The sequence below is a fragment of the Gorilla gorilla genome, chromosome 18 (genome assembly GCF_029281585.2).
Source record: "Gorilla gorilla gorilla isolate KB3781 chromosome 18, NHGRI_mGorGor1-v2.1_pri, whole genome shotgun sequence".
NCBI classification, from domain to species: domain Eukaryota; kingdom Metazoa; phylum Chordata; class Mammalia; order Primates; family Hominidae; genus Gorilla; species Gorilla gorilla.
Genome location: NC_073242.2, coordinates 22,089,384 through 22,108,238, shown reverse-complemented (window position 1 = coordinate 22,108,238; position 18,855 = coordinate 22,089,384). Strand labels below are relative to the sequence as shown.

The window sequence follows — 18,855 nt, the reverse complement described above, 5'->3', positions numbered from 1 at the left end:
CATTGTCCTGCCTCAGCCTCCCAAGTAGCTGGGACTACAGATGCCTGCCACCACGTCCAGCTAATTTTTTGTATTTTTAGTAGAGACAGGGTTTCACTGTGTTAGCCAGGATGGTCTCAATCTCCTGATCTCGTGATCTCCACGCCTCGGCCTCCCAAAGTGCTGGGATTACAGGTGTGAGCCACCGTGCCCAGCCTAATTTTTGCATTTTTAGTAGAGAGGAGGTTTCACCATGTTGGCCAGGATGGTCTCGATCTCCTGACCTTGTAATCCGCCTGCCTCGGCATCCAAAGTGCTGGGATTACAGGTGTGAGCCACTGCAACTGACTTTTTTTCTTTTCCTTTTTTTTTTTTTTTTTTTTTTGAGACAGAGACTCACTCTGTCACCCAGGCTGGAGTGCAGTGGCATGATTTCGGCTCACTGCAACCTCCACCTCCTGAGTTCAAACAATTATCCTGCCTCATCCTTCGGAGTACCTGGGATTACAGGTGAGTGCCACCGTGCCCGGCTCATTTTTGTATTCTTAGTAGAGACGGCATTTCGCCATGTTGGCCAGGCTGGTCTCAAACTCCTGGCCTCAACTGATCCACTCTCATTGGCCTTCCAAGGTGCTGGGATTATAGGGGTGAGCCACCACAACTGGCTCAGTAAATACATTTTTTATTATCAAGAAAGAGTAGTGTATGGTTGGCATATTCTGTGTAGAATGTATTTCATTGATGTCTCCTATTTTTATAATTTCTGAGTTAAGTACTTTTTAATTAATGCTTTTTAGTTTTGGGCAGATTCAGTTGACTAAAGCACCTCATTTCCCAGATACATGAAATAAAATATTTGGCTTCTTTTCCAATTTCACACTGATGTTATTTTGTGAAAATCAGTGCTTTAACATAAATCTTTATACGTTAAGGTAAACATGAGAAACTTGATCTAATATTTAATATTTATTCAGTTCTACACTTTATTAACTTCTACACCAGCAGATTTAAACATTATGTAACTATCTCAAGAAGTTTCACTTGGATGTAATGCTTCACACTTGTAATCCCAGCACTTTAGGAGGCTGAGGTGGGAGGACTGCTTAAGGCAAGGAGTCTGAGACCAGCCTGGGCAATACAGCAAGATCCCATCTCTATTTTAAAGAAAAGTTTCACTTTGGGAGGCCAAGGCGGGTGGATCACAAGGTCAGGAGATCGAGACCATCCTGGCTAACATAGTAAAACCCCATCTCTACTAAAAATATAAAAAATTAGCTGGGCGTGGTGGTGGGCGCCTGTAGTCCCAGCTACTCGGGAGGCTGAGGCAGAAGAATGGCGTGAACCCGGGAGGCAGAGCTTGCAGTGAGCTGAGATTGCGCCACTGCACTCCAGCCTGGGCGACAGAGCGACACTCCGTCTCAAAAAAAAAAAAAAAAAAAGTTTCAGCAAATTCCATCTAAGAATTCCACCAGAGTTCTGTTGTCTCCAATGTCATCTTCCACAGATTTCAAGTTGTGAAGCCCTGAACTGTTAATTTATCTTGAGAATGTATACTTAAGCTTAAGAGTATATACCTAAAAATTGAGCATATAATTTCTATAATTTGTTTATGTAAGTTTCTGTAAGTCATAAGTATGTGGTTTCCAAGTGCATAATTTATCTGAATGTAATAGGCATTAATATATTTTACATTATTGGCACCATAGTACAGAAATTTCTAAATGGTTTGTAAAATAGCTTGTTATTTGTGTTGTTGTAAAAGCAGTTAATACAATGGAAAAACTCGTAATAAGAAGATACAGTTTAACATCAAAAAGTTTACCCAAGGTAATTATGAGTACTACCTGGCAAAACTTCACAGAAGCTGTGGTATCACTTTTATGATGGAAGAATAGTGTTTGCATTTTGTGTAAAAGTACTTGCGGCTGGGCGTGGTGGCTCATGTCCCAGTGCTTTGGGAGGCGAAGGCAGGTGGATCATCTGAGCCCAGGAGTTTGAGACCAGCCTAGGCAACATGGCAAGAGCCTGTCTCTCCAAAACCTACAAAATTTAGCCAAGCATGGTGGTGTGAGCCTGTAGTCCCAGCTACTTGGGAGACTCATGCTGGAGGATCTCTCGAGCCCAGGAGGCAGAAGATGAATAAATAAATGGATGCAACTGAATGGGATGAGGTCTCTTTTGAAGGAGAGAGCAAAAGAGATTTAAATAGTAACAATTATAATAAGGCTGGGCGCGGTGGCTCACGCTTGTAATCCCAGAACTTTGGGAGGCCAAGGCAGGCAGACCGGTTGAGGTCAGGAGTTCAAGACCAGCATGGCCAACACGGTGAAACCCTGTCTCTATTAAAAATACAAAATTAGCCGGACATGGTAGTGCGTGCCTGTGGTCTCGGCTACTCAGGTGGCTGAGACAGGAGAATCGCTTGAACCTGGGAGGCACAGGTTGTAGTGAGCCGATAAATATAAAAAGTATTAGAGTACTAACAGAGGAAAGTTTCCACTGATCACCTTTTAGCTTTAAATAATGCAGAAGCATTTGCCCAGTTTACTTGTAATTAAAAACCATGCATCATTCACAATTTATATCTTTTTGGTTGTACAAAAATGAATACAAGTTATTCTATCTGTATTGTGATTGGTTTGGTGAGAGGGAATTAGGCCACTTGAGAGTTTGTGTGTGTTTAAAATTTTCTGGCCAGGCACGGTGGCTCATGCCTGTAATCCCAGCACTTTGGGAGGCCAAGGCGGGCGGATCACTTGAGCTCAGGAGTTCGAGACCAAATTGGGCAACATGGTGAAACCCTATCTCTATGAAAAATACAAAAATTAGCTGAGTGCCGTGGCTTGCGCCTGTCCTCCCAGCTACTTGGGGGGCTGAGGCAGTAGGATCGCTCAAGCCCAGGAGGTGGAGGTTGCAGTGAGCCGAGATCACGCCACTGCACTCCAGGAAGGGCAACACAGCAAGACTCTGTCTAAAAAAAAAAAGAAAGAAAAGAAAATTAACTTTGGTATTTCAGGTTGTATTTAAATGGGGACTTAACATGAACTATGTTCATAACAGTTGACCAAATTAAGTGTAGATCGTCTCTTTAATAAAGAGATCATCTGGAACTGCAATTTCTAACTCATACATCATTGCTACAAACCTTATTTGTTTACTGTTTCTCTTCCAAGGACCATCAGTCATCCTTTAAAATTCATTTGAAGCTCTGAAAAGATATTTTTTGTTACATGGGCAATTTACTTTTAGTACAGTAAAATGTTATGTGAATTTCTACAGTATGTTTGCCAAAATGAATTATATCTAGAATACGCTTAATATATTCTGGAGGCAGCTTTCATTTGAAATTAGGTTCATCTTCTGAGAGTATGAAAAAGTTAATGGGTTTTTGTGCCTGAAGATTTTGATGTTGCATTTGGCTACATTTAATCCACTTTCACCCATAAGTTTTAGCATCTAAAAAAATTAAATCACTGCTAATGCAATTAAAATGCATTATGAAATGCATTTCTGTACAGGCTGGAGTGCAGTGGCACAATCTCGGCTCACTGCAAGCTCCGCCTCCCTGGTTCACACCATTCTCCTGCCTCAGCCTCCCTAGTAGCTGGGACTACATGTGCCCGCCACCACGCCCGGCTAATTTTTTTTTTTTTTTAATGAGGCGGAGTCTCACTCTGTTGACCAGGCTGGAGTGCAATGGCATGATCCTGGCTCACTGCAACCTCTGCTTCCTGGGTTCAAGTGATTCTCCTGCCTTGCTGGGATGACAGACGTGCACCACAATGTCCGGCTAATTTTGTATTTTTAGTAGAGACATGGCTTCACCATACTGGCCAGGCTGGTCTTGAACTTCTGACCTCAGGTGATCCCACCTTGGCCTCCCAAAGTGCTGGGATTACAGGCATGAGCCACTGTGCCCAGCTTAAGACCTCTGTTTTAATGTTAATGCTGGTCAGTTGTGTCTGGATTCCAGAGGGAGGAAGGTAGAATGAGGCATGTTGACACCTCCCCTTCCCATCATGGCCTAAGCTGGTCTTTTCAGTTTACTTTGGAATGTCCTTGGTCAACAGGAAGGGTCCATTCAGTCGGATTGGGTGGCTTAGAATTTTATTTTTGGTTTACATCTCAACTATCACAGCAGCCGGGCGCGGTGGCTTCACACCTGTAATCCCAGCACATTGGGGGGCTGAGGCAGGGGTATCACCTGAGGTCAGGAGTTCTAGACCAGCCTGACCAACATGGAGAAACCCCCGTCTCTACTAAAAATACAAAATTACCCGGGCGTGGTGGTACATGCCTGTAATCCCAGCTACTCGGGAGGCTGAGGCAGGAGAATCGCTTGAACCTGGGAGGCGGAGGTTGTGGTGAGCTGAGATCGTGCCACTGCACTCCAGCCTGGGCAACAAGAGCGAAACTCTGTCTCAAATAAATAAATAAATAAATAAATAAACTATCACAGCATAAAGTAAGAGGAATATTTCGTTACTGTCTAGTTAAACTGGTTAATGCAGAAAGGAAGTCTGGAAATTCCAGTTTTAAAGTAAAATTTTGGACATTGTAGGACTGATTATTTGGCATAGTTGTGATGTTTGCTCCTGCATTATGGTTTTGTTGGCAGGGCAGCCTTTAAGGACCTGTATATTTTCTTCTAGACTCTATATATTCCCTGTGAGTATTAGTTGTATGGTCACACTGGCAAATTTTACCATAGGTATAAATAATAGAGAATGTGGAAGAATAGTGAATAGTGTCAGAGATAGTTAAAAGTCCATACAATAGTAGAGAAGATAATAAGTAATAGTGGCTTGGACTAAATATTTGTTGAATAAATGTTTTAAAAAACAGGCTACCTACAATTTGTGTTGAAGATATGAATGAATGAAGTTTCCACACCCTTATGTGGAGTCCTGATAAGTAAGCAACAATAAGGAAGGGTCCCCAGGTTGGGAAGAGCCCCAAGTTGAGAACAATAATGAACAATTATTGTATGAACAATTGTTAGAGACAGCTAATCACAAACAACCTGCGGGCACAATGACCTCATTCCACACATAGCACCCTTCAGCAGGACCCTATAAAACTTTCCTCCAGCCCTTGCCTCTTTGCAGGTAGCCCCGTCTCTGCTGAGCTGCCCATTGCAACATATTTTCATAATTTCTCTAATAAATCTGCCCTTCTTTACCTACAACTATCTTGGTAAATGGCTTTACCACCTGCAAAACTGACCCGAGGTTGTTGCTACCCGATATGGTTTGGCTGCGTCCCCACCGAAATTTCATCTTGAATTGTAGTTCCCATAATCCCCATGTGTCGTGGGAGGGACACGGTAGGAGGTAATCGAATCATGGGGGCAGGTTTTTCCCATACTGTTCTCATGATAGTGAATACATCTCACTAAATCTGATGGTTTTATAAAGGGCAGTTTCCCTGCACGTGCTCTCTTGCCTGCTGCCATGTAAGACATACCTTTTTGCTCCTTCTTTGCCTTCCACCATGATTCTGAGGTCTCCCCAGCCTTGTGGAACTGTGAGTACATTAAACCTCTTTTTCTTTATAAATTACCCAGGTTCGAGTATTTCTTCATAGCAGTATGAAAAGTAACTAATACACTACCCGAGACAACTTAGGAGATTTGTAATAGCTGTAATGCCAGGTCCACCATATTTTTAGCATAAAGCAAATGTTTACGCGTGATATGACTGCACAGGCTTTCTTTCAGCTGGAGCCATAGCAACTCAAGTAGTAACCCTATCTTAGTCTGACTAAAAGTAAATATTAGTCTGGGCATGGTGGGACAGGCCTGTAATCCCAGTACTTTGGGAGGCTGAGACAGAAGGATTGCTTGAGCCCAGGAGTTTGAGACCAGCCTGGGCAACATGGAAAAACACCGTCTCTACAAAAAATACAAAAATTAGCTGAGCGTGGGGGCACACACCTGTAGTCCCAGCACCTTGGGAGGGTGAGGCAGGAGGATCTCTTGAACCCGGGAGGTGGAAGCCGCAGTGAGCAGTGATCATGTCAGAGGTGTGTGAACCAGAGCAACTCCATCTTAAATAGGAGCCGGGAAAAATGAGGCTGAAACTACTGGGCTGCATTCCCTGATGGTTAAGGCATTCTAAGTCACAGGATGACACAGAAGGTCAGCACAAAATACCAGTCATAAAGACCTTGCTGATAAAACAGGTTGCAGTGAAGGAGCTGGCCAAAACCCACCAAAACCAAAATAGAGACAAGACTGACCTCCCATCATCCTCCCTGCTACACTCCTACCAGCACCATGACAGTTTACAAATGCCATGGCAACATCAAGAAGTTACCCTATATGGTCTAAAAAGAGGAGGCATGAAAAATCCACCCCTTGTTTAGCATATCATCAAGAAATAACCATAAAAATGAGCAACCAGCAGCCCTCACGGCTGCTCTGTCTATGGGGTAGCCATTCTTTTATTCCTTTACTTTCTCTTTTTTTTTTTGAGATGGAGTCTCCCTCTGTCACCCAGGCTGGAGTGCAGTGGCACGATCTCGGCTTACTGCAAGCTTCGCCTCCCGGGTTCATCCCATTCTCCTGCCTCAGCCTCCAGAGTAGGTGGGACTACAGGCGCCCGCCACCACACTTGGCTAATTTTTTTGTATTTTTAGTAGAGACAAGGTTTCACCATGTTAACCAGGATGGTCTTGATCTCCTGACCTCGTGATCCACCTGTCTCGGCCTCCCAAAGTGCTGGGATTATAGGAGTGAGCCACCATGCCCCTCCTCCTTTACTTTCTTAATAAACTTGCTTTCACTTCACACTGTGGCATCACCCTGAATTCTTTCTTGCACAAGATCCAAGAACCCTCTCTTGGGGTCTAGATTGGGACCCCTTTCCTGTAACTATCATGCTACTGCACTCCAGCCCGGGCAACACAGCAAGGCCCTGTCTCAAAAAAAAAAAAAAAAAAAAAAAAAGGAACATGACTTAATACATTCATTTTGGAGGGTAAGTCTCTCAAAATAGGCCTTTCACTGGGGGAAAATGGTAAAAATACTCCCTGGTAATTCAAGAATTGGAGATTCCTGAGATGCTGCTCATATTAGCTGAACACTTATCAATACTTCACTTTTTTCCATATATACTCAAGGAACAAGTGCTATTTAAAGTGTTTCACTCCACTGTGCTAAGTGCAAGACTATAAAGAGGTGTGAGGATCAACACTTTTATGAAAACCAATGTCATTCTGGATATAGTTTCAGATGCTAGTGCAAAGAAAGCTCTTGGTATACGGAAAAAGTATTCAACAATAAATTAGGCATGGTTGCTTCCATTTTCTGCCTCACATACTTTTTTTTTCGTGGTTAGTGATATAATGTCTATGATATTTTAGATTGCCAGTTGCAAACTAGTGGTCCTCAGCGTGCTTTTTATGACACCTACAAGGTTCGAAGACTTTGATTTCATATTAAAAATCTGGGTTTCAGGCTGGGTGTGGTGTTGCATGCCTGTAATCCCAGCACATTGGGAGGCTGAGGCAGGAGAATGGATTGAACCCAGGAGGCAGAGGTTGCAGTGAGCCGAGATCGCACCACTGCACTCCAGCCTGGGCAACAGAACAAGACTCCATCAAAAAAAAAAAAAAAAGAAAGAAAGAAGAAAAGAAAATTAGCCAGGTGTGGTTGCATACACCTGTAGTCCCAGCACTTTGGGAGGCCAAGGCAGAAGGATCAATCAAGGCTAGGAGTTTGAGACTGCAGAAGGAAACCCTGTCTCTAAAAACAAGGTCCAGCTAAAATCAGGGTCCAGCTCCACCACAAGCGCAGCTCCAGGGGCTGTTGAGTCTTGCCTCTACCATTCCAAGTAGTCTCTGCTCCAGACCAAGTCCCACCAACTGGCAGTCATGTCAGTCCAACCACAGTCATATCAGGGCACTTCCAGGTTCTTTCATTGAGTGCCCCTTGAGGAGGCTAGGGGAGAGGCCAATGACATTTGCACTTGAGACTCCAGAGTCTAGATTTATAACCACTATGTTACGGCTGCCAGTGTGGCTGCAAGGACACTTCTTTCATTCATTCATTTACAATAGATGTAGCATCTGCTGTGTGCCAGATGCCATTCTAGGTTCTAGGGAAACAAGGCAAAGCCCCTGTTTTCCAAGGCATCCACATTCTAGGAAAGACTGCTACCAGCCTGGCGTGGTGGCTCATGCCTGTAATCCCAGTACTTTGGGAGGCTGAGGTGGGCAGATCACTTGATGTCAGGAGTTCAAGACCAGCCAATATAGTGAAACCCCGTTTCTACTAAAAGTACAAAAATCAGCTGGGCATGGTGGCACGTGCCTGTAGTCCCAGCTACTCAGGAAGCTAAGGCAGGAGAATCGCTTGAACCTGGGAGGCAGAGGTTGTGGTGAGCCGAGATCATGCTACTGCACTCCAGCCTGGGCAACAGAGTGAGACTCCATCAAAAAATAATAATAATAAAATAAAGAATGCTACTAAACAATAAAATAACCAAACCAGATAGATGACTTCAGGTGGTGGTAAGAGCTTTGAAAGAATAAGCAAGGTAACTAACTGGTCAGAGGAAGGGAGATGGGTGCATTCCCTCAGATAGACCGCCCAAGAGGTCTGCCTCTCTGACATGACATTTGAGCAGAGACCCAACAGGAAAAGGAAGAGACTGTTCTATGGCCAGGCACGGTGGCTCACACCTGTAATCCCAGCACTTTGGGAGGCCCAGGCGGGCGGATCACGAGGTCAGGAGATCGAGACCATCCTGGCTAAGACGGTGAAACCCTGTCTCTACTAAAAATACAAAAAAATTAGCCGCGCGTGGTGGCGGATGCCTGTAGTCCCAGCTACTCGGGAGGCTGAGGCAGGAGAATGGCATGAACCTGGGAGACGGAGCTTGCAGTGAGCCGAGATCGCGCCACTGCACTTCAGCCTGGGCTACAGAGTGAGACTCCATCTCAAAGAAAAAAAAAAAAAAAGAACCAAGAGGAGTCCAGGCGAAGAGAACAGCAGATGCAAAGGCCCTGTGGCAGAAACAATCTTGATATGCTGGAGGAACAGGAAGGCAGCCAGTGCAGCTGGAGCAGGATAGGTTAAGAGAGGATCAAGGTGATGAGGGCCTGGAAAGAGGGGCTGGGGTCGAATCACCAGATCCTGTTGGTTGCAACGGAAGAGCCTGGAGTTTATTCTCAGAGCAGTGAGAAGCCACTGGAAAGTTGTTTTTTGTTTTTCTGTTTTTGAGACAGAGTCTAGCTCTGTCACCCAGGCAGACTGCAGTGGTGCAATCTCGGCTCACTGTAACCTCTGCCTCCCCGGTTCAAGCGATTCTCCTGCCTCAGGCTCCCCAGTAGCTGGGATTACAGGCACATGCCACCACACCCATCTAATTTTTCTTTTTCTTTTTTTTTTTTTTTTTTTGAGACAGAGTCTCTGTCACCCAGGCTGGAGTGCAGTGGCGCAATCTCAGCTCACTGCAACCTCCACCTCCCTGGTTCAAGGGATTCTCCTGCCTCAGCCTCCCGAGTAGCTGGGACTACAGGTGCATGCCACCATACCTGGCTAATTTTTTGTGTTTTTAGTAGAGACAGGATTTCACCACGTTAGCCAGGATGGTCTCGATTTCCTGACCTCGTGATCTGCCCACCACGGCCTCCGAAAGTGCTGGGATTACAGGCGTGAGCCACCGTGCCTGGCCAGCCACCGGAAAGTTTTATGTAAGCAGGGGAGTGATCTCTTTTATTATTTACAAGGATACACACCTCTTCTTTTTTTAGAGACAGGGTCTAGTTCTGTCACCCAGGCTGGAGCCCAGTGGCACAATCATAGCTTACTGTAACCTCAAACTCCTGGGCTCAAGTGATCCTCCTGCCTCAGCAACACAAAGTGCTGGATTACGGGCATGAGTCACCATGCCTGGTCACACTTCTCATTCTTTAAACCAGACCTCATTTGTCCACCTCCCCTATCCCCCGCCCCACCCCACGGACTGTCCTATAATGCCCATACAACAGGTCACTGTTTAGAAAGTGCTAAAAAGTTACAAACACAGTCCCTTCTGAGCCTCCCACCAATGTTGGTGGGTACAAGGTCAAAAAAAAAAAATCTCATCTATCTAAGGGGCATAGGAGACTTTTTAGTTAGAGGGCCCAATTATAGTCCTCCTGAAAAGATGCCAAAAGTCCCCTTAAACACTTAGCAAAGATTCAAGAAAGATGAATCTCACATTCTTTGTATGGGAAATGAGGAACTTGACATCTTCAATATAATGGATTCCACTAAAATAAGATGACGATCAATAGGAACCAACTAAAAAAATACTTGACTAGCTGTTATTGAAAGGCTGAAATTCAGCTGACATAAGCAGTATTAATATTGAGCTACAAAATAATTCGCATTGAATTCAGCCCAACTTTTGTTTTCTGATTTGGGTCTCTTCTAAATTTTTTTTTTCTTCTGGACATTGGGAACAATCCAATTTGAAGGCCTCAATGCCCAAATCTACACTCTTGTTTTATTCTATATCCTTGGTTTCTTTTTTTTTTTTTTTTTTTTGAGATGGAGTCTCATTCTGTCGCCCAGGCTGGAGTGCAGTGGCGTGATCTTGGCTCAATGCAAGATCCGCCTCCCGGGTTCATGCCATTCTCCTGCGGCAGCCTCCCGAGTAATTGGGACTACAGATGCCCGCCCCCACGCCCAGCTAATTTTTTTGTATTTTTAGTAGAGACGGGGTTTCTCCGTGTTATCCAGGATGGTCTCGATCTCCTGACCTCGTGATCCACCCGCCTCAGCATCTCAAAGTGCTGGGATTACAGGCGTTAGCCACCGTGCCCGGCCCACACCTAGGTGATTTTTAAAATTCTTCTAGTAGAGACAGGGTCTCACTATGTCGGGTCGCCGTGTTTGATGTCAAGTTTTCCCTGCCAGAATCTACAATCTCCTTGATCACCATTATATCCCAACGTAGAGCTCAGAACCTGGTACAAAGCACATTTGATCAATACTTGCTGAATAAAGAAATAAAAATGAAGAGGCACTCCAGCCTGGGCAACAGAGTGAGATGGTCTCAAAAAAAAAACAAAAACAAAAACAAAAACAAAAAACGACTGGAAAGGAGATGAGGGTACTTGTGAAGCCATATTATATGACACGCTCTGTGCTAGGACTTTTATATACCTTGTCTCATCTCTTCATCTCATATAATCCTTACAAGTATCTCAAAAGTGGGGAAATCCCCATATAACTGAAGACGAAGGCAGTTCAGAAGTTCACTGATTTGCCCTAAGGTTCCTCAATTTGCAAACGTCAGGCCAATGATCCAACCCCAGGTATGTTTGGCAGTGAAGGACCAGTTGAGTCATAGCTGCAAGTAACCACCCTGCAGTGGTCCCTATCTTGGCCGTTAGCTTACACTGACATTTAACACTCAAATTTACTCAGTAACACCAGCTATCATGTTTTCCACTAAAACTCCACAGCATTCTGGCAACTTTTCTATTTTAGAGCAATAAAGTAAATTGTTAGCATCCCTTTGACATATAAATATTTCTACAAATAGTAATTCTCTAGCCATTCATTTGGAGTATTTAAAACTCAACATTCATAGCACATTTTGTGTGACAAAGAACTTACGTTCAGAACACAAAAATAAGTCTTACGTCTTCATTAAAAACGGGTGAAGAATTTGAACAAACATTTGCAAACTAAAATACAAATGAAATACACTCAACATCATTAATCATCAAGAAAATAAAATTATGAGATAATCACTAATAATCACTACATATGCACCACAGTGATTAAAATTTTTTTCAGTTAAGCCACGTGACCCAACAAGGTGCATTCACTCAAGAGAAACGCAAATATATGTCCACTCAAAGACTTGCACATGAATGTTGAGAGCAGGTTTATACTGAAGAGCGCAATGTGAAAAAACCCCAAAATCTAGCAAAGGATGAAGGAAGAAATAAACTGTGGTATATACATACAATAGAACACTACTCAATAATAAAAAGGATTGTATTCCTGATACATGCAATATGGGTGAACCTTAAAAATATCATGCTGAGCAAGAGAAGCCAAACATAAGAGAACATGTCGTTATGATTTCACGTACATGAAACTTTAGTAAAGACAAGTCTAATCCATAGTGACAGAAAGCAAATCAGTAACTGCTGACAGGGGCAAATGAGGAGATGATCCCAAGGGAACCTTCTGGGGTAAGACTCTGTTCTGTATCTCGATCCTATTGGTGGTCACACAAGTGAAGACATGTTAGAACTCATCAAACCATACACTTAGAATGTGTAATATAAACCTCAATAAAACAAAATTAAAAAAAAAAACCACCTTTAATTTTCTCTTACAAAAAAAAAAAGGAAAACCACTTAACTTTAATTTTCTCCAACAACTGATTCTGGTACACAGTATACCTTAATGCCTGCATCCATGACCTCACGTCATGCTGTTTACATGAACGTAAAGCTTCGCCGAAGAGTGGAATAAGAAAGTCCTGCCAGAGAAAAACCAAAATTACTCAACGTAAAACAGGCTGTTGATATGTTTGCAGATATATAGCAAGTCTTAAGTCCAAGACTGCAATATAGTTTGGCTACTTCAGATTGATTGCAGTAGTTTTATCTATTACACTATACCCTTACATCATTTATCTTCTACTCACAAGAGGCAAGCACACAGTAAGAGAAAGCCTTTTGTTTTGAAGGGAAATCTTCTTCAGAATATTAAGTCTAATTTATCAATATATTTAATAGAGCACATTACAAAAAAAAAGTCACAGCACATTTACTACAAAGCAGACTGCAGAAAAACATTACAACTAATGCTTTACTATGAAGTTCTCGAAGATCATCATTCATTCAGAAGCCCCCATCTCTGGTTGAACTTTACCCCATTTAGGATGAAGAGGAGGGATCTTTGTTTGCAGCAAATCTAAAATTTACGTAATCCGCCTAAAGGAACTGTCTTTACATACACCACCTCCCACCCCAAAAATAGAAGAAAAAACTGAGCAATTTGCCATCCTTGCGATTATCTCAGGTTCTTCCATCTGCCCCATGTACTTCCCAAATGAAAGACTGCCTGAAAACAGCATGTTAGATTTCTGGATTTACCAGCTTGCCCAACTACAAATCCTATTTCAAAAAACTCAAAAAATAAGGTCTTTGTTCTACAGTAATGACCATTAATAGTCATAAGAGTGTGCTTGTAAAAATATACAGACCTCTGTTGAAAGTCTGTTAGAAACTGTGTTCTCCAAAGCAGATGAGCAATACAGCTGCAAGGTACTTAGAACTGGCAAAGACTGAAACTGTTAAAGTAGAAAGTCTCAGAGGTCCAACAGCGACGCGGGATGTTTGCTTCAAGTACTTTACCACATTTCTGAAACAAAATATTTACTGCCAATTAATAAAAATTACAATTCATAACCACTCAAAGAATAAAGCAATTGATAAGATGCTATCAAACTGACATCCAAAGTTAGGGGGCAGTAAGAGGAGCAGCCTGCTCTATAATAAAATGATATTAGCAAGTCAAGACATTTGCTTTTGGGAATTTTTACATTTTATTTCATTTCAACCTCAGTTTTTGTTGGCAAGCAGCATTCATATATCATATGACTTCTACAACTAAAATGAAGCTATTAGCACTAGTATTTAGTAATCTAGTAACTCTCCTTCCAGCCCTCTTCACCCCATGTATGTTTATCACATGATATACACAATGTACATTTACCTCCGTAAGAGTAAACTTACTCAGTTATAGACTGCCACTTCTGATCTTGTTCTATCGGGTTTAAAGCAGTTGCCAAACAAACAGAACTTCTTAACAATTGAACTTCAATGGATTTCTGAGGTTCCCTTGGATCTGGACTTAACATGTTACGAAGCAGTTTTTTCATGTCTACAGAAGTTAAATGAAACGTCACTAAGTTAATGTGCTTTTATTATAAATTTTGATTTATGTTTGGCATTATTAAAAACTAATCACCAATGAACAGCTCCTTTAATATTTCAGGCACTTAAACACTATAAGCATTACTGAGAGCTATATAAAAATCATACTTCATACAAAATTACTGTATCTCAGACCCCTAAAAAGCAGTTGCCTTCAAAGGCTCAAAAATCAGTAAGTCGAGGTCAGGCGTGGTGGCTCACGCCTGTAATCCCAGCACTTTGGGAGGCCAAGGTGGGTGGATCACGAAGTCAGGAGTTCAAGACCAGCCTGGCCACGATGATGAAACCCCGTCTCTACTAAAAATACAAAAAATTAGCTGGGCACGGTGGCAGACACCTGTAATCCCAGCTACTCAGGAGGCTGAGGCAGGAGAATCGCTTGAACTCAGAGGGCGGAGGTTGCAGTGAGCCGAAATCGCGCCACTGCACTCCAGCCTGGGCAACAGAGTGAGACTCTGTCTCAACAAAAAAGAAAATCGGTAAGTCAATCTACTATTTAAGGGGACAAATCTAGACCTGCATTAGCAAATCTTGCTCAATCCAGAATACTCATTAAACTTTTTAATAACATTTTATAAAGTGTTCCATTTGTGATAAAGAACTTAATTAATGAGCCACATCAAGATGAAAATCAAGAAAAATATTTAGCTGAAACACTACTTTGTCCTTTATCAAACAAAATGGCTAGATAAATCTCAAAGTATTAAGGTGGTCATTTTTTTTATTTGACTTAATTTTAAGTGCTTTTCATTTCCCAAATCAAACATAAATAGGGCAGCCCTAAATTTGTTGCTTCACATGGGATTCTGCCCCCCCAAAAAATGTAAAATAACTTCCAGATTTTCCAGTAAAATATACTAAGCCAAACATTTTGAGCAACTTGTCCAACACTAAAATAACTTTAAAATTATTTTCTCAAATACCTACCTATTTTTTCTTTTGATCCTCCAGCAAGTAGATTGATATTTTCTCCTGGTAACAATTCTAATTGCTCGGTACATTCAACAAATTTTCCAGACTCAAAGCTGCTTAATGATCTGTAATTAAAATATTGGTTAGCTTGTATTCCTATGCAGCCTGTGGAACCATTAAAAAAAACAAACAAACAAAAACAGAACAAATCCTAGGAAGACAGCAAAGTACACAGCATTTTTCTGACAAAATTCCTTCCACGAGGATGCCATTATTTTGGTTTTTATGTTGAAGATGTGACTACCACTTAATTAGTACTCACATTGGAGTGGCAAACCAGAAAGTCACAGCTACAGACTTTTGGTGGAGCTGACTCGCCCCTGTGTCTCCTTCCTGTTTTCATGTGTTGCAGCCTGTTCTCTTCAGAGCCTAACACACTGACAGTAGACCTCTGCAGGACAACTTTGACATCCAGTTCTCTCCAAGCTGCCAGCGAGCTCCCTGTGCAGCCTCACTCCTCACCTACAGCATGAGCCCTTGCAGCTCTCCCAGCATCACAATCTTGTATCTCAGTCCTGGCTTCTTTCACTGCTGGCATCCCTCCGTCTCTCCCTTTTTCACCTACTTTTCTTTTTTCAAAGAATTCTTCTCTTTCATCTGCTTATATGAAAAATAATGACACCTCTGAAATTCTTTCCTGTAGTCCTGCAGCATCAATGCCAGGAAGACAGGCCTCATCCTCCCAGCTTCTATGCTGCTCCTTTCAGGTCCCTTACCCTGTCCCCATTTTCATGACACGGGCTCTCCAGCCAGGAAGAAGACACTGTTTCTCACTCTCTCTCTTTTCCATCTTTGCCTGCCCCTCTCGCTGTGTAACTTCCCTTATAACTCAGCCTGAGGCCAGTGCTAGAAAGGCACATCACCTGACTTATTCTGTGCCTGATTCTACCTAGATCAGTGCAACCACTGGCTTCTCAGGGGGACCCTTGAGTACTGGGCACTGATGAACTGCTGCCAACACAGTCATCATTTCTGCCATTAAAAGGTCCTAAGTCCTCTCCAGTGGCAGGTTCCCCAAGTCCCCACTATGCTCTATCATGCCCTATGCTTTCAGCTAATGACTCAGTCCTCAGAAAAAACAAACAAATAAACAAAAAAACACAGGCTTTAATTTCCTCTACCCCTACCCCCAATCCACCATACACTGCCGAAATTCTGTCTATACCAACTTTGACTGCTTTCCTTGAGGCAGAGAAAAGGTGAGGGCCAGTTAATCTATCAATGTTCTTTCTCCTGTTTCTTCAACCTCTGCTTTCTAGTGGCTCCTTCCCCTTGGCCAAAAGAACATAATCTCTCCAACATTTAAAATAAACATCTCATATTTCCCTCCAGCAACAGCTTCCTATCCTCGACTTCAAGAAAAACTCACTGACCAAATAACTTACCTCAAGCTTTTCATTTTCAAATGTCTCTACCACTCAATAGTATTCAATCTAGCTTCTTCTGTCTCTCTACAAAACTCTTTTTCCTTATAATCCCTAGAGCATCTGACAAGGCTGACTACTCCCATCTGGATGTCCTATATCTAGGGCACTTCCCTTCTCAATGGCCCTGTATTTTTTTGAATGGCTTCCTCTTCTATCCTTTCACAAAAATGCTAAACTAGGATTCTGACCCAGGCCTTCCTTCCTCTTCACTCACTATTCTCCAGAGGCTTCTCTCTGGTTTGGTTGCTTACAAAGGCTCTAGAGTATAGAGACTGAAAAGGAAAGAGGGCCTTTTCTGTGTACTAATCATCTGCAATTCTCTCAAGCTTAGACTTTCTCCTTAGTTCAAAATCCAATTCTTAACAGCTTACCCAACAATCTCATCTGCACATTTCATTAGAAATCTTAAAACATGGCTTGTTCTCTGTGTGCTCCTACTCCAGTTAATAGCATTGTTTCTCTTCCCTCTACCATTGCCCCCATAAATTAATGGTCTCCATGCTTCCATACTTGCCCCCCACCTCCAGTCTCTTCACCATGGCAGAATGAACCAAGTCAGATCACAACACATCTCTGTTCAAATCCCACCTGAAATTTTCAGTCTTACTAGAATAACAGCTAAAGTTATTTTCTCAGTTCCCAGCTACTTCTCTGCCCTTATATCCTACTGTTTAAGGCGCTCCTAAACACACAGGCCTCCCAGCTATTTCCAGAACACTCCAAGCCCATCATTCTCACATCAGGTCTAGGCCCAAAGGGCATCCTGATGGGCATGTCTTGACCTTGTGTCTTCCCTCCAAAGAAGGTCAGCTTTACCTAACTGCTTTGCTTATGGCACAGAAAAGGTGAGTGAGGTCCAATTAATCCTTCTATCAATAATCTTTATCTAATCTTTGCTTTAAAAGGTTGGAATTGGTGTCTGTTTTATGTGCTGCCTGGGTCATAGCACATGCTCAGTGAAGCAATTACACATTAACCCATTTAGCAGTAGAAGGCAAGGGTATCAGACAAAGTCTAATGACCTTTATCTTCCCAGCCAAGTGTCTGCAACAGAGTGAGTGCTCAGTTTTGAATTACAGAATTAATAAAAGCACAGAGGAATGAGAAGAAAGTTTAATTTACAGATGTTCACAAACTCTGTCCTCATTAGAATAAATGTTTTTGATATATTCAGACCTCATTTAGAAACAAAGCCATCAAATGTGATTCTTTCTAAAGCAGTACAAATTTTTCTTTATATTCACTCTGGCATAATCTTCAAACTGTATTAAGGTTTTAGAACGACAGGTTCTGAAAATTAATACCAAATGACTATCTCAGCAGTGTTTTCCCATTACACAAATACCTTCCCTCCTCATCTCTGATGTCAGTTTCCTGTTGTCATTTTCATAATGGCAGTAAGTTAGAAATATAACCATTTTGAGTATTACTGCATATGACCAATTTTAATATTTTTTTGCCATAGGAAAAATATCATAGTTATTGGAAATTTGTTTTATAACTGGAAACAGAAAGCCTTACTTTATATAGTTGAAGTCAGCTTTCCGGTTTTTCAAGTCATGGATAGCGTTCTGCCATTCCTGCACAGCAGCCCAATCGGCAGTTGAGATGTAGCACTCACATGCTTTATTTCCTAAATAATTTATAACCTCAGGGGAAGAGTCAGTCGGTTTGGACAGCACAGGTTTTCTGGATTCACCTGAAAGTATTTTATAAAATAAGAAGAGAGAGATTCAGATCAATTAGAAATATTTCAAAGAGCACAGAAACCTAAAAACATGATAAGATCATCAGTACGAAATATATTACTATAACTTTTGTTTTATTTAAAAATACTGAACGCTCACCATTCAGACAATGTTTCGGGCTGGCACTGTTACACCCAGCATTGGCTAAGGTGAGCACCGATTTGTCAAAGCTGGAGATGCAGCAATCAACACCTGTCATGGCACACAGGTGTTCCTGGTACTCCACAGAGGCCTTTTCAAACCTGAAAAGCAAATTGAAGCAGTCTTATTTCTTTATTTATCTACTTACTTACTTTTTTTTTTTTTTTTGAGATGAAGTTTTGCTCTTCTTGCCCAGGCTGGAGTGCAATGGCACTGTCTCAGCTCAATGCAACCTCTGCCTCCTGGGTACAAGCGATTCTCCTGCCTCAGCCTCCTGAGTAGCTGGGATTACAGGCGCTCGCCACCATGCCCGGCTAATTTTCTTGTATTTTTAGTAGAGACAGGGTTTCACCATGTTGGCCAGGCTGGTCTTGAACTCCTGACCTCAGGTGATCCACCTGCCTCGGCCTCCCAAAGTGCTGGGATTACAGGCATGAGCCACCGTGCCTGGCCTTTACTTACTTACTTACTTATTTTTTGAGACAGTCTTACTGTCACCCAGGCTGGAGGGCAGTGGCATGATCATGGCTCGCTGCAGCCTTGCCCTCCCAGGCTCATGCAATCCTCCAACCTCAGCCTCCCAAGTAGCTGGGACTACAGGCGCCCACCACCACACCTGGCTAAAACAAGGT

At 42.4% G+C, this 18,855-nt stretch overlaps 1 pseudogene; it reads right to left on the bottom strand.

Annotated features, from left to right (window-relative positions):
* Positions 1–932: 932 nt before the first annotated feature.
* Positions 933–18,855, bottom strand: part of LOC129527593 (serine/threonine-protein kinase SMG1-like) — a 22,297-nt pseudogene continuing 4,374 nt past the window's right edge.